This window comes from Gopherus flavomarginatus, chromosome 13, assembly GCF_025201925.1.
Source record: "Gopherus flavomarginatus isolate rGopFla2 chromosome 13, rGopFla2.mat.asm, whole genome shotgun sequence".
NCBI lineage: Eukaryota > Metazoa > Chordata > Testudines > Testudinidae > Gopherus > Gopherus flavomarginatus.
In genome coordinates, this window is record NC_066629.1 from 21,790,077 (window position 1) to 21,804,497 (window position 14,421).

Here is a 14,421-nt window from a genome sequence, read left to right on the forward strand (position 1 = left end):
GCAAAGAAGTTCAGCATTTGGAAGTACTGAGACCCATGGGTTTGCTTTCGGGATTTCTCTATCCCTAGTCTTAGCAGTTGGAAGCTAATGTCTCTGAACTTTTCCATTGATAGTAATAATCTGTCATAGAAAATGTGTTGAGTGTTGACATCTTAAGACAGAAAAGATGCAGATTTCTGAACTGTTTGCAACACACTATAGAAACACATTCTGTGGGACTATTAAATGTGGGGATTATTGACTGGATAAGCAGCAGCTCAATAGACTAGCTTGTAAATATGTCTTAAGACAATTCTTAAAATGCAGATTAATTAGCTAACAGACCAGAACAAGATATTTTTCACAGAGTTTTTAATGATCTGTTACATAAACAAATATCCAGACAGTTTTGTTTACATTTGTATTGGCTGCAACATTCCTCAATAGCCAAGCAGTGACTGAGAAGATTAAAATCTTGTTTAATGCTCGCCAGGAATTATAACACACAGGCATGTCAGCCCAGTTCAGAGAAAACCAGCTCTCTGCCGAGCCCATCCTCAAACTCCTACTGCCACAGTATTCTCACCCTAGGCTATGTTTCCCGAACTTGAAATCTGAGCCCTCACCACGTGCTGATAAAGGCCTATATTTTGATGTTTCCTGACTGGCACTTCAGTCTGCCCGCATTGAAATGGACAGGGAATTTCATACCTCAGAGCCAGGGTTTCAAACTCTCTGCAACCTCAGGCAGACATCACTTGCGTTAGTTACACTTGGGTCACATTTTGAAGGTTTTCAGAGATTTTTAAGGGCAGAAGGGACCTTCACTCTTATGACCTCCTGTATAAACCTGGGCCAGAGAACCTCACCCAGCAGTTCCTGCATCAAGTACAGAACTTTTGATTGAATTAGAGCACATCTTTTAGAAAAAGATCCAGCTTTGATTTAAAGACTGCAAGGGATGGCGAATCCACCACATTCCCTACGTAAACTGTGCCAATGGATAATTACCTTCACTGTTAAAAATGTGTGCCTTATTACCAGCCTAAATTTGTCTGGCTTCAGCTTCCAGCAATGGATCTTTTTATGCCTTTGTCTCTTCACTTTTCTTTTCACTAGGCAAAGTTCCAATAAAACATTAACATATTCACTTGCACATACTTATTACTTAGTCAGGATCAAGTTAATATTCAAAAGAACCTGGCTAAAGATTCGGGCTTGCTGGCTGGGGATCCCTCCTCCTTCAAGTACACTAAAAAAGATACACCACACTTCTACATACAGTACCTACCCTCTTTTTGATGCCTCTCTTGTGTAAGTCTTGGTCCATTACAAGGACAAGCCATGTTTATGCCTTTCTCTGCTAGATTAAAGAGCAATTTACTCTCACAACAAATGCAACGTGGGTATAAAACGCTCTTTTTCCAACCTGGTTGTGTTTCACTCCTGCTTTCGAAATGAGAAGGCGAGCTCGGGAGCAATGATGAATTAGGCCCCCCCACAGGCTATCTGGAACAAGTGCCCAGCTTGTGCAATGGGAAGAACAGGAATAAGGAGGGAGCACAACAGGAGCAAGTGGATATATTGTAAAGCCAGAACCCAGAACTAGTGAGTTGTAATCTGAGCTCTGCCATCAGCTCAGAGAATTGCTCTAGGTAAGTCACTTAAAGCATTGCTCTACCATAGAAAGAGACTCTGGCTCCTTCTTAGCCATCTTGGGTGAAATTCATCTCAATGCAGAGAGCCAGCACAAGGCTCACCATGTTGGTGTTGGTGACCTGTGACAGACAGGAAGTCAGACTGATGATCTGGGGGTCCCTTCTGGCCGTAAGCTCCATAAGTCTATGGCCTGGTCTACTTGGGGACGGGGGGTCGATTTAAGATACACAACTTCAGCTACGGGAATAGCGTAGCTGAAGTCGAAGTATCTTATTTCAACTTACCTCCCATCCTCACAGCACAGGATCAACGGCCACGGCTCCCCCGTCGACTCCACTTCCACCTCTCGCCCTGGCGGAGTTCTGGAGTCGACGGGAGCACGTTCAGGGATCAATTTATCACGTCTAGACGAGATGCAATACACTGATCCCCGACAGATAGATCGCTACCCACCGATCCAGCGGGTAGTGTGGACATACCCTACGTGACTCCTTAAACTCTCAAACCAAAGTGTAAGTGAGACGTCAGTGACGCTTGAAAACAAACAACAAAACGTCTAAACATATACTTAAGCTTGCCAGAGGTCCCTCAGTCTTTCCTCTGGGCACCCTGACAGGTTCCAGGCTTCAAACCCTTCAGCAAGGTCTGCCCACTCTTGGTCCATGTCAGTTTGCTGGACAAAATGAGGGGCCTCCATTAAGCATTTGACCCTGGCCCTTTATATCACCAGCTCTTTGCTTCCTGGATCTCTTGACCCTGGTGTCAACTGGTCTATGCAATTCACCCCAGCAGGTGCTGCTTCTCTGGAGCTGTTTACCTGTCCCACTGATGATAACCAGTAATTACCTGCCACAGATTCTATTTCCTCAGCAACCCTCTTGACCAGCCAGCATACAGACCGTGACTCACGGAGATAGAGGTAGCATTTACCCAGATAGCATTTATGAAGCAGCTTCGATAGTCTCTGGATATGCTGGCGTTCATCACATTTGTCACATTGAGCACCTCTGAAAATCAGGCCCAGCTAGGGTAGCCACCTATCCCAGTTTTCCCAGGAGCAGGTTTGGGTTTTTTTAGACAGTTGTCCCAAGGTTGCTCAGTACACGCTGCCAGCTCACCAGTTTTAAGGACTCAGGATCATCCCAGATGTCTCGGGCTTTTTGCAAATCAGCGGTGGCAACCTAGGCCCATGCTAGTTTAGTCTGGGCAACCCAAAACTCCACAAAAAATTGAGATGTAGGGGCCAGAGGCTCCCCTCCTTTGCCCCAATGTCAGTCTGGAGTGACTTCCCTGACATAAATGGTGTGCGAGAGGCATCAATCTGTAAGTATTCCTCATGATGATGAATGGACTGATCTATTTGCTTCCTGTTGTTTCTTGATGCCAAATCCCAAGACAGTGACAGGACGGAAAAGCCACCTTTTAAAAGCAGTAAAATCCTCACCGAACTGTGGCGAATGCCCAAGCAACCGTGGGTGGGAAGTCTGTATTATGACGACTTTCTGCTCAAGGAGGGGCTAAGACCTTGCATGACTCGTTTGTGTCCAGAGTGAATTTTTGCAGACTTGTTATAAACCCTTGAGAAGCAGGGTTTATAAGGTCACAGCAGCATTTCCATTAACTCTAGCCTAGCTAGGGACTGCCAATGTGATATACGCTCCCTATTTACGCATAGAAAAATACATAGGAAATGAATTCAAGACAAAGCTTCTTTGCTTTATTTCCACAACACTGCCGGATGCTGAGCTAACCAAATACACTAAAAAGGGAGGGAGGATGGAAGAGGGGGAGAAAGTGTGTGTCTGGCTTTTTCCCTCATGAAAGATGCAAATCAATTCTGCAGACTTTAAAGCCGCGTGATTTGAGTAGAGATGCAAATCCCTGCATGCTGGATGGCTCACTGGGTGCTCAGTTGAGACACGGGTTGGAAATTACATTATGCAGCTGCTTCTTTGCAGAAGGACAGTCAGCATAAGCATTGCAGCTCCGTCCCATCACCTGCCCAGGATCTGATACAGGGATTTGCAGCTGAGCAGAAAAAAAAAAAAAAAAAAAAGTAAAAGCTGTATAAATCCGTCACAGTTTCGGCAATGAAGTGTTATCTTCTGAACCATTTCGGGGAGCAGTTCCAAGAGTATCCCCCTAAACACGCACCCAGTTGTCCTGTTCACTGCTTTGGAGGACCCACCTATTGGCTCTCTGCACCATTACCTCTCCTCCCCTGCAAGCTTCATACTATGCAAAAGCCAAGGTTGCGATTACTGCGTGGCAGGAGAGAATGCTGGAAAAGGCATGTGGGATTTGCCATACTACTGAGAACACGCTAAGTACTAACAGAGCACCAAGAGAGGGACACAGCACCCCATCAAGCGCAGCATCCTGATGCCTGCAGTGACTACTCTCTGCTGTGTCAGACGAAACCCTCTGGTGCTCCTCAGCAACGTATCGACCTGTCTGCAAAGCTGTAGGTGGTCGTTGCAAGGGGAATTCCCTTCCTCAGTTCTTTACTATAGAGAGATCAATTTTTTTGGCTTAAACTTTTCTTTTTCCCTGGGAAAAAACGCAGATTCAGCATCATCGAAGGGTTTCAGTGAATTGTTCATATATTTATAAAAAGAAAAAAAAACAGAAATGTCAAAATGTTGCAACATTTTTGAAAGGTTTCGATTTTTCGATCCAACATGACTTCGGTTGAAAATTTCCTTCTGTTTGATTTAAAAGATTAAAAACACTTGAAATCAAAACAAAACTTTGGCTTACGAATTCTTCTTCAGCTTTTGGGTCACCAAAAATTTTTCAGTTTGGGTCAACCTCGAACTTTTTTTTTTTTTTTAAACTACCACAGAACCAAAAAACAAAGAACGGTCATTTGCATAGTTCTACTCTTTACCAAAAAAGAGGTGATGGATGGTGAAACTGAGGCACAGGAAGCCGCCATGACTTGCCCTAAGTCACCCAGCAGGCCATTGGCAGAAGAACAAACAGAACCCACATTCCTGACTCCCAATCCAGTGCTCTATCCACTAGATGCTACTGTCTCCTCCTCTTTACTGCTGTCCTCTAGGCTTTGTTAATATCTGCCCTGCACCCGGTGATCAAGACCAGATAGCACTTCAGATGAGGCCACCTGCTGCAAGGTCAGAATCTCTTTCCATGCTAACCTTCTTTCACAGTGCTCCCAAACAGCCTATTTGCCTTTTAAACTACTACAGCACACAGAATAGGTTATCTTCCCTGACCTCTCTGGCCGATTGCTCCTACGTCTTCCTGTTCCTTGGAAGATCCCATAGATTCACAGCCCGCCTGCCTCCGGGAGAGAAGATTCAGAGTGGTTTTGCCAGCGTACATTATTTGGCACATTTATTCCAGTTAAATCCCAGCTGCCGGCATGCTGACCAATCCGCTGATGGGCTTCAATCCAGCTGCCGTGCCTCTTAAATCTCCTCAGCGTTTAGTAACCAAAGCAAGTTCTTTTTAACAGCAAAATTGTATCCTACCCCCTCCCTGGTCCATTTCCTCCTCTAAATCATTAAATATAATAAACAGATCCAGCCTCTATGCAAGGACCCCGCTCCCACCCACCAATAACCCGTTTGCCCTCTGAGCAGCAGCCTTCCATTACAGCTCCATTTTCTGTTATTTACCTAGTTAAACCACCACCCGACTTTGCCCCTTAATCTGTGGTTATTTATTTTTCTCACTCTGTTATTTATCTCCTTTAATAGTCTCTTATGAGGGACGTAATGGAAAGCTTGATGAAAATCCAAATAAATTATGTCCATTGGGTCATCATCAGCTCTGCTGCTTCATTAACTTGCCCAGTAATCGCTACCAGGTTAAAGGTGGCAGATTTCCACCCCTGCTCTCACACAAGTCATGTTGGTTTGACCATACAGGTTCACCAGATCCAAGTATTTAAGAACATAAGAATGAACATACTGGGTCAAACCAAAGGTCCATCCAGCCCAGTATCCTGTCCTCTGACAGTGGCCAATGGCAGGTGCTCCAGAGGGAATGAACAGAACAGGTAATCATCAAGTGATCCATCCCCTTTCACCAATCCCAGCTTTTGGCAAAAAGAGACTAGGCAGTTTGAAACTTTGAGCTTTCATTAGATTGTCAGTTGCCAGGGAACAGAACTGAGATTCACTGGGCTAATTTCCTGGAACTTCTGTTTTTATTTTACTTTTTAAAGGCATCACGGGGCCAGAGTCATCCCCTGCTGCAAAGCCACTGGTTCATGGAGACGGTCCCCACAACAGTATCCTTCCAGCCTCAGGAAGAGTTGCCACTTTAAAGTTAATACTGCAAAGCCATGTTAATAGCTCTGTTATTTCACACTTTATTTACCCCAGAGCCCTCAGATAAACCATTAGGGTCCTGCTGATTTACAGCACCCAAGTTTCTCAAGTGGCTCCATTACTTCCTCTTTGGAGAACTCACTTGCTGTTAATTTCCTGTGAATGGGAATTTCTCCAGCATCCAGATGCAAAGGAATCCTTGAACTTCCCCTCCACCCACCTCCTCCCTTCATTTTCCTCTTCAATTGTTCCTTGCACAACTTTTGGCTCTGGGGCTACAGTCACTTATGCAGCTTTTTAATGTATTGGCCAACTACTGTATTATTCTCCTCAATACCACTGGATACATAGGGTCAGATCTGCAGCTGGTTTCAACTGACTTAGCTGCACTGATGTTGTCAATTGATCTGGTCTATACTCTCTTACGTCACTTCACCATTGGTATGGCCCTTGCATTCCAGTCTGTGGTCTTCAGGTGAGCTTTCCAGTCTACAAGAATGTCTTTTTCCAGGCCTAATCAACTGGCCCTCTTAAGACAGAGCAACTAGCCAATAAAGCAGGAGACTGGAGGTCAGGGCTCCTACGGTCTATCTGATTTTAGCTCTCCCACTGGCTCGCTTCCCTTGGACAAGTCACTTCACCTCTCTGTGCTCCCATTTCACTATGTGTAAAAAGGGGAGAAAGACACTCACCCTCTTCTGTAAATTACTTTGAGAGGGGTGCAGGGGAAGTACTGCAGCGATGTTCAGCATTCTTCACTCCAACTCTGCTACTTTCCATTTGCCTGTGGGTTTTGTTGCTGTTGTTAGTACTCTGACATCTACAAAGCTTCAGTATCCTGACTGCTACATCCCTAAATAGCTCTTTGGGCTGCTTGTGGGACGTTTAACATTGGTCTTTTTCTCCACTTTTTCCCATCAGCCTCCAGCCAACCAATTTCCTCAACAATTTCAAACCTGCCCTGTAATAACCTTAGTCCCAGATTTGGACCTTAGCGTCCAAAATATGGGGGTTAGCATGAAAACCTCCAAGCTTAGTTACCAGCTTGGACCTGGTACCTGCTGCCACCACCCAAAAAATTAGAGTGTTTTGGGGCACTCTGGTCCCCCTGAAAAACCTTTCCTGGGGACCCCAAGACCCAAATCCCTTGAGTCTCACAACAAAGGGAAATAATCCTTTTTCCCTTCCCCCCTCCAGGTGCTCCTGGAGAGATACACAGACACAAGCTCTGTGAAACTACACAGAGAGACTCCCCCTCTCTGTTCCCAATCCTGAAAACAAAAAGTACTTTCCTATTCCCCCAGAGGGAATGCAAAATCAGGCTAGCGATCCAACACACAAATCTCCCCGATTCCTTCCTCCCACCAATTCCTTGGTGAGTACAGACTCAATTTCCCTGAAGTAAAGAAAAACTCCAACAGGTCTTAAAAGAAAGCTTTATATAAAAAGAAAGAAAAATAAGTACAAATGTTCTCTCTGTATTAGATGATACAACACAGGGTCAATTGCTTAAAAGGATATTGAATAAACAGCCTTATTCAAAAAGAATACAAATCAAAGCACTCCAGCACTTATATTCATGCAAATACCAAAGAAAAGAAACCATAGAACTTACTATCTGATCTCTTTGTCCTTACACTTAGAAACAGAAGACTAGAAAGTAGAACTACTTCTCCAAAGCTCAGAGAAAGCAGGCAGCCAGAAAACAAAGACAAAAACACTCAGTTCCCTCCACCCAAAGTTGAAAAAATCCGGTTTCCTGATTGGTCCTCTGGTCAGGTGCTTCAGGTGAAAGAGACATTAACCCTTAGCTATCTGTTTATGACATGCCCTTTTATAGTTTGCCATCACTGCATTATCCCTAAGGAAGTCACTCATGATTACATTAAACACAGTCGTGCCATGGTCACTTGCCAACAGACCTGCTAAATCCACATTCGTGTCTAGTACAGGAAGGTAAATCAAGAGTTACCATAGGTACCCAAACATGCTGCTCTAAAAAACAGCTGTTTATTAATGCCATAAATTGTTCCTCCAATCCAGGCCCAACATACCAGACAGTGCGTTAATATTGGGGCAGTTAAAACTGCTCAATAGGTTCCATCAGATTTTGCAACTTCTTTCACCTCTGTGAACACACTAAGTTCTTTCCTGTTCTGAGCGGATGCCCTATGCTCCACTCCGACAATTATATTAATATTTCCACTAACAGGGACTTATAACCAAATAAATTGGACTCTGTGGCCTCCTCTGCATTGGAATAACTTTGCAATAGTATCTGGAGTCTGTTTTCTGTATACAGAAATCTCCCATTCGGAGAACTGAGTTTCCCATTCTCTTCAGCAAGGAATCACCAACATTCCACAGATTTCTATCAACCCACTGAGTCTAGGACAGGGGATCTCAAACTGGGGGTCGCGAGGTTATTACATGGGGGGTCTTGAGCTGTCAGCCTCCACCCTAAACCCCACTTTTCCTCCAGATTTATAATGGTGTTAAATATATAAGAATGTGTTTTTAATGTATAAGGGGGTTGCACTCATAGGCTTGCTATGTGAAAGGGGTCACCAGTACAAAAGTTTGAGAGCCACTGGCCTAGGAGATACTAGTTATGCTGTTCTCTTCTGTAGACAAGAATTACAGTTGCTCCCCATTGGAAGCTCTGGGTTAGCACAGACAGCTGAACATTCTGTGATTGCCTGAGAAGCGCCCAGCATGGAATGGAGGCACTTCTGAAAAGGCAAATGCAGTGGCTGACGGCCTTCTATCTAGCACCTTAAGAACGTGGGGGTCTGATTTTTACAAGTGCTCGGCACTCACAACTCCAGCTTAGGTCAACGGGAGAGGAAGGTGCTTAGTGCCTCTTGCAAATCAGCCCTTTGGCTTTCAGGACTTTGTTTCCCTATCAAGCCAGGATGCACCGTAACCAGCAGTCCCCCCACACACACAACCCAGTGCTCGCCCTGGCATTGGTGGGATCCAACTGCCAAAGGCAGCTACTCTCCTGCGGTTCTTTTGTCACTAGTGGATAGAGAGAGAGACAAGGATTCCGGGGAAACAACCTGAGAAGCAGGGCAGTCTTGCAGTTAAGGCACTGGGGACGAGGACTTGAGAGACCCAAGTTCAACCCACAGATCTGCCCTGCCTCTTTGAACACTCTTTGAAGCAGGAACTGTCTTACTCCATCTATGTCCAGACCCTGCACAGAGGGGCCCTAATTTTGGTGAAGGCCTCTGGATGCTACTGCATTACTAATCAACAAGCCAAGACATCCATTACACAGACATTAGACAATTAACATCACTTCTCCTCTCACTTCCATACCTCCTTCCAGGGCGCCCATTAAACCCAGAATGACCTCCCTTCCCAAAGTTAAAGTAGATGAAAGCAGAGCGGGAGCACTGTCCATCTGGACTGAGGGGATAGGCACACTTCCACTCCACCTTGCCTGCAGCCCTCCTCTATTCTATCCCAGCCTCTCTGCTTTCAAACCCCTTCTCAAAATCCACCTCCTTTCACTAAGGTCAATGCAGAGTAGGGGGTTAACAGTGTTCAATGCCTCACAGGATCGGGTGCCATTTAAGCCTCTCGCCTTCTCAGTAATGTGCTCATTTAAACATTTGTTTTTAATTAACTGTTTGCCTTTCGACTGGCTTCTCCTATATTTTAACCAGCCTATTTTATTGATTTCTTATCCTAGTAAATTCTCCTCTTTACTTCAGCCCTTAATGCTAACTGATTCTAAATGTGTATTTACTCCTCTTCCCTACTTTATCTTTCTACTTCCCTCTCTTTCCCATTTCTTCATTGACAAGAGGACCTGTCCCCAACCCAGGAAATCTCTTTCCACTCCCTTCCTGCTTCTCTTCTGGCCCTTAACAGAAAGCAGTTTCCCCCCCCAGGTAAGGACTGTTCAGCAATTAGGCTGAAGTATCCCTTGTGATCCCAAAGGGACAGAACTTGGCTGGAATGGACATAACAAAGAGGCTACTGGACACAGAGCGACCCTGTGATTCTTCCTCATTCCTTGCCTCCCAGACTAACACAGCCTAGAGTCAACAAATGGGATCTCCCTGTAATCCTGGCTGATTCTTAACTCAATAGGTCATTGCTCACCTAATGCTCTATTAGAGGGCTACATAATCAGCATGCACATGGGATTGTGCAGATGGGATTTCTTGACACACTTTAGTATATAGATAACAAAGTCGTTCCAAGGCAGTAATATGTACAACTGCCTGGATCCTCCTTTGATGAGCTCTCAGAAGACCAATTCCCTTAAATTATCCACCACTCTCCTACCAATCACCGAATGTTTTTTTGGCTTCTGGGTATTTAGGCTCGCATGCCTATGATTGACATCCTCAGCTGAGTTTTTCTTCACACTGACATTGGTAAAGAAAATCTTCAGCAACAAACATCCAGTCAACAGTAATGCAGTCATTTCTAAGCACTGCAGCACCCATGCTGAAATCCCCGCCCATAAAAAGACTTTACAGGTGACCTGTCCCTGGATGAGAGGAAATTTTGCTAGACAGATTTCCCCCACCCCCCACTCATCAGGCGCCTCTCTCCCCCTTCCAGTCCCCAACGGAGGAGCTAGAATTGGCATTCCCCTGATCTCAGCCTGTGGCTCATTATTTTGAAGATTTTCAACCTTTCATGGAACCTGCCTCTCAAGATGGAAGTGGTGGAGAGGATCTGTATTAGGAGCTGCTATGTGAAGGGTTAACAGACTATGTTTTAAAACATCTTTCTCCAAGGATTTCATGGAATTCATTTTGTGCTGCTGAAGGGTTCCAAATGGACAACTTATGCCCACTTCATCTCCAGAATGGAGGCACTGACAGTACAATTTTCCTCCAAGCCATCACTAACTTTAGTAGTTGTCTCCATGGCCCATTCATCCACTGCTTTTTTCCAGGGGTACTAATTTATGTCCAGTCTGGTGATGTAAAAGCCTGTCCACCAGGAAATAGATTAAGCCAAACAATTCTTTTCACACACACCACCAAACAGCACTTTCATAGTTTTCAGTCATTATAAATCTGGACTGGATTTGAACCAGTGACCTGCAGGTGAAAGGTTCAGTCGCACATTACCTCTCTTCCCAGCCAGCCAGTTCCCCTAAAATACAACAGTTACTGCATATGTTAAAACTGTCTTATGTCAAGAAAGCTTTTCAAGTATCCTGCCTTGGCACTGCAGAAGACTAGCTGCAGCTTCATCTAACAAAGCCCTTTTCTATTCTTACGTGAAATGTAGCAAAAGAAAAGCCTCGGCACAAAAATACCAAGTCTTGTTAACAGCAGCCTCCTACCTGCACGCACGTACACACATGCCTTGGTGGCTAAGAGAATTGGCTCCTGCTAGTGGTTCGAAAAGGAGGATTCTGCAGCAGACTGTGGGTATTAGGCATCAGTTCCTGCTGGAAGAAAGAATAGAAGACTCTGCCCTGCCAGCTAGCCACAGCAAGATGTAGATACTAGGTACTGGCTCCTGAAGCTTTTGGAAGACTGTTCTGCTACATCAAGGCCTGGGCACTTAGCAACTACTTCCTGCTGGAGGCTAGAAGGGGCAACTCCAGCCTGGATGCTACTGCTGCAGGACGTGGGCATCGGCTCCTGCTGGAGGCTGGAAAGGGAGGGAGATTGCCCTGGATGCTACTGCAACAAGACCTGGGCATTGTACACTGCCTCCTGCTAGAGGCCTGGAGGCAAAGCACAGCTCTTGTATGCCCAGCAGATATCTCCTCAACAGGAAATGAGCAAAGTGCTGAAAATTAAACAAGCCCAGACTGAGTAATGTGTGCATATTAGATTAACTCTCCCAAGGGTCGCGACCTTGAGGAATGAATCCTGCCAGTTTGGGAAAATAATAAACCTGATTAATGATGAGCAATGTGCAGTATCTACAGCAAACATCCTCCTGCCTCCCTCTGCCCAAAAAGTTCCCATTCAGAGTTGCAGGGCATGCTTGCGATGAAGCATCTCTGTTATGGCAGAATAAAGCTGGGAGGCTTTATAAAGGGAGGCTTTTGGAATCCCTCCGCACCTTGCGAAGCTACACTATTAAGAAGGGTCTGCACAAGGATTATACCTGCATTTCCAGGTAACCTTGACACACACACACAGAGAGAATGAGGTATCCCAGATGAAAATCACTTTAGGACAAACTCACCCCTGGAGTAACTCCATTGAATCCTAACCCAAAGATACTGGGAAAATAGCCATCTAAAGGTATTTATGAAAACACCAATGACTGCAATCTCCGGCCACTAAAATAGTCACTTCCAACTATCTGGCAAGCGTCCACATCAGCCAGCTGTGCTCTTGTACTCTGTGAAACTACCACACACTTCCCATGACATCAGGGAAATGAAGTCACGTCCAGGTAAACCATGGGAATTGGGCTTTATTTATTTATTCCTGCTCTCTCTAGGTTTCAGCTTTGCTGAAGGCTGGGGTACAGAGCTCAGTTATTTACAACTCTTGATATGCTAAAGTATTGTGGCCACAAATAATCTGCCGCATAGGGCTGGTGGGAGAGTCCTTTGCAAGCGAATAGATGATATAATGGATAACAACAATATAGTTGGGAAGCTTTAATGCAACGGCACATTTCTGTTGGTTAAATCTTTTTAAAACAGTTTAGACTGTGAAGTCATGACAAGTCCACACCAGATGCCAGAGTCCTATGGGGCAGGAAGGAGAGCTCTCCTGGCCACCCTTTCTCCAGGAAATACAGATCGGGATATTTTCAGGAGCCCTGCTATGGAGACGGTGTGAGGAGGTGTGCCACTGCTCACAACCCCGAGATCAGCCACAGAGAAAGGGTGGTTCCTTAGAAAAATAGATGCCATTTGAAAGACTCTTTATAAGTGACCATGACTTTATCGTCAGCCATGCCATCCCTCCATCCGTCTCTACCTCACCCACCAGCTGCCATGCCTTCATCCCATTCCTCCATCCACTACTCACTTCTCCAACCACGCCACCCACTACCACTGCATCTTCCTTCTTCTCCTTCCAAAACTCCCTCCCATCCCTCCTCTTCCACCTATTCATCTCTCTCTCCCTCCCCCACTCCACACCCCCTTCACCCCCACTCCTCTCTAGAGCATCCTCCCAGCCCCGACTCTCCCCCACAGCATCACTTCCCAGGGAGGTTATCTTGCACAGTATCTATTTTTATTAACAGGTAATTTTTTAAACATTTTTTTGATTATCATTATGAAAGATCTACTGGAAATCTGAGTCATTTCAAACACTTCAGAGCCTGCTTCTCACCTCCCTAGCCATGGCACAGCCAGCTCCTGCAGCTCAGCCTCTTCCAAAGAGGATCACACAACTGGACCCAGCTGTCCCCAGCTCCTTCCTCCCCCAACACCCATCTTCTTCTCCCAGCTAATACAGGGACCCTGGAGTTGGTTTTTCATTTCTTAGCCACCATTCCCCTCCCGGGTAGATTCTGGTGCCTACTCCCTCTCCCCCAGTTACCCTCCCTCCTCCTCCTCTCCCCCGCGATTGGGTCCCCGGGGATGATCCTGAACCCCAGAGCAAAAGGTGGCCCCGATGCAGAGGGAACGGGGGATAAAGAGGGCGGGGGGGCGAGACGAGGCGCTGGGAAGCACAGGAGTCCGGGGGGGCGAGGGCGCACGGCTCCAGCGGGGCCCCGGGCAGGGTACAGGCTGCATGGGGCGCAAGGAGACAGAGCCCCGTCGCGGGACCGGGTGGGGACGAAGCTGTCTCTCCCCTGGAAGCTGCTGCAGGAGCCCCCGGGCCGGGGCTGGGCGCGGGGCAGCCGGGAGCCGGGGCTGGCACAGCCGAGCCGCAGCGGCGGCCGGTCTCTTACCTGAGCGGCTCCCCGGGGCGCCGGGCTGGGCAGCGGGCGGGAGCCGGGGCTTTTCCCGCAGACTCGGCGACGCTCTCACGCCGATCCAGCAGCGGCAGCAGCGGAGAGACCGTGTCCGGCAGCACCGGGGAGGAGCGGAGGGAACAGGGGGGGCCCCCGGTGGAGACCAGGGGAACTGCACGGGGCTGGGGGTGCAGTGCCGGGGGGAGAGGAACACGGGCTGGGGGGGCAGTACCGAGTGGAAGGGGAACGGCGGGGGGTGCAGTGTAGGGGGGGCACCGGCTAGGGGGCATTGCAAGGGTGCACTCCCCGGGGGAGAGGGGCATGTCGGGGGTGCAGTGCCGGGAGGAGGGGAACACGGGCTGGGGGGGCAGTACCGAGTGGAAGGGGAACGGCGGGGGGTGCAGTGCCGGGGGGCACGGGCTGACGGGGGCATTGCAGGGGTGCACTACCCGGGGGAGAGGGGCATGGCGGGGGTGCAGTGCCGGGGGGAGGGGAACAGGGGGTGAAGGGGCAGTACCGAGTGGAAGGGGAACGGCGGGGGGTGCAGTGTAGGGGGGGCACCGGCTAGGGGGCATTGCAGGGGTGCACTACCCGGGGGAGAGGGGCATGGCGGGGGTGCAGTGCC

General features: G+C 47.3%; 1 protein-coding gene across 2 annotated transcripts in view; it reads right to left on the reverse strand.

Moving 5' to 3' along the window:
• GRIK4 (glutamate ionotropic receptor kainate type subunit 4) overlaps positions 1–13,823 on the reverse strand; it is a 318,605-nt gene extending 304,782 nt beyond the window's left edge. Inside the window, exon 1 of one of the 2 annotated variants that reach the window (XM_050921936.1) lies at positions 13,794–13,823. The gene's annotated coding sequence lies outside the window, so the exon portion shown is untranslated. The remainder of the gene's footprint in view (positions 1–13,793) is intronic. The other variant, XM_050921937.1, reaches the window with a different exon arrangement.
• Positions 13,824–14,421: the final 598 nt, after the last annotated feature.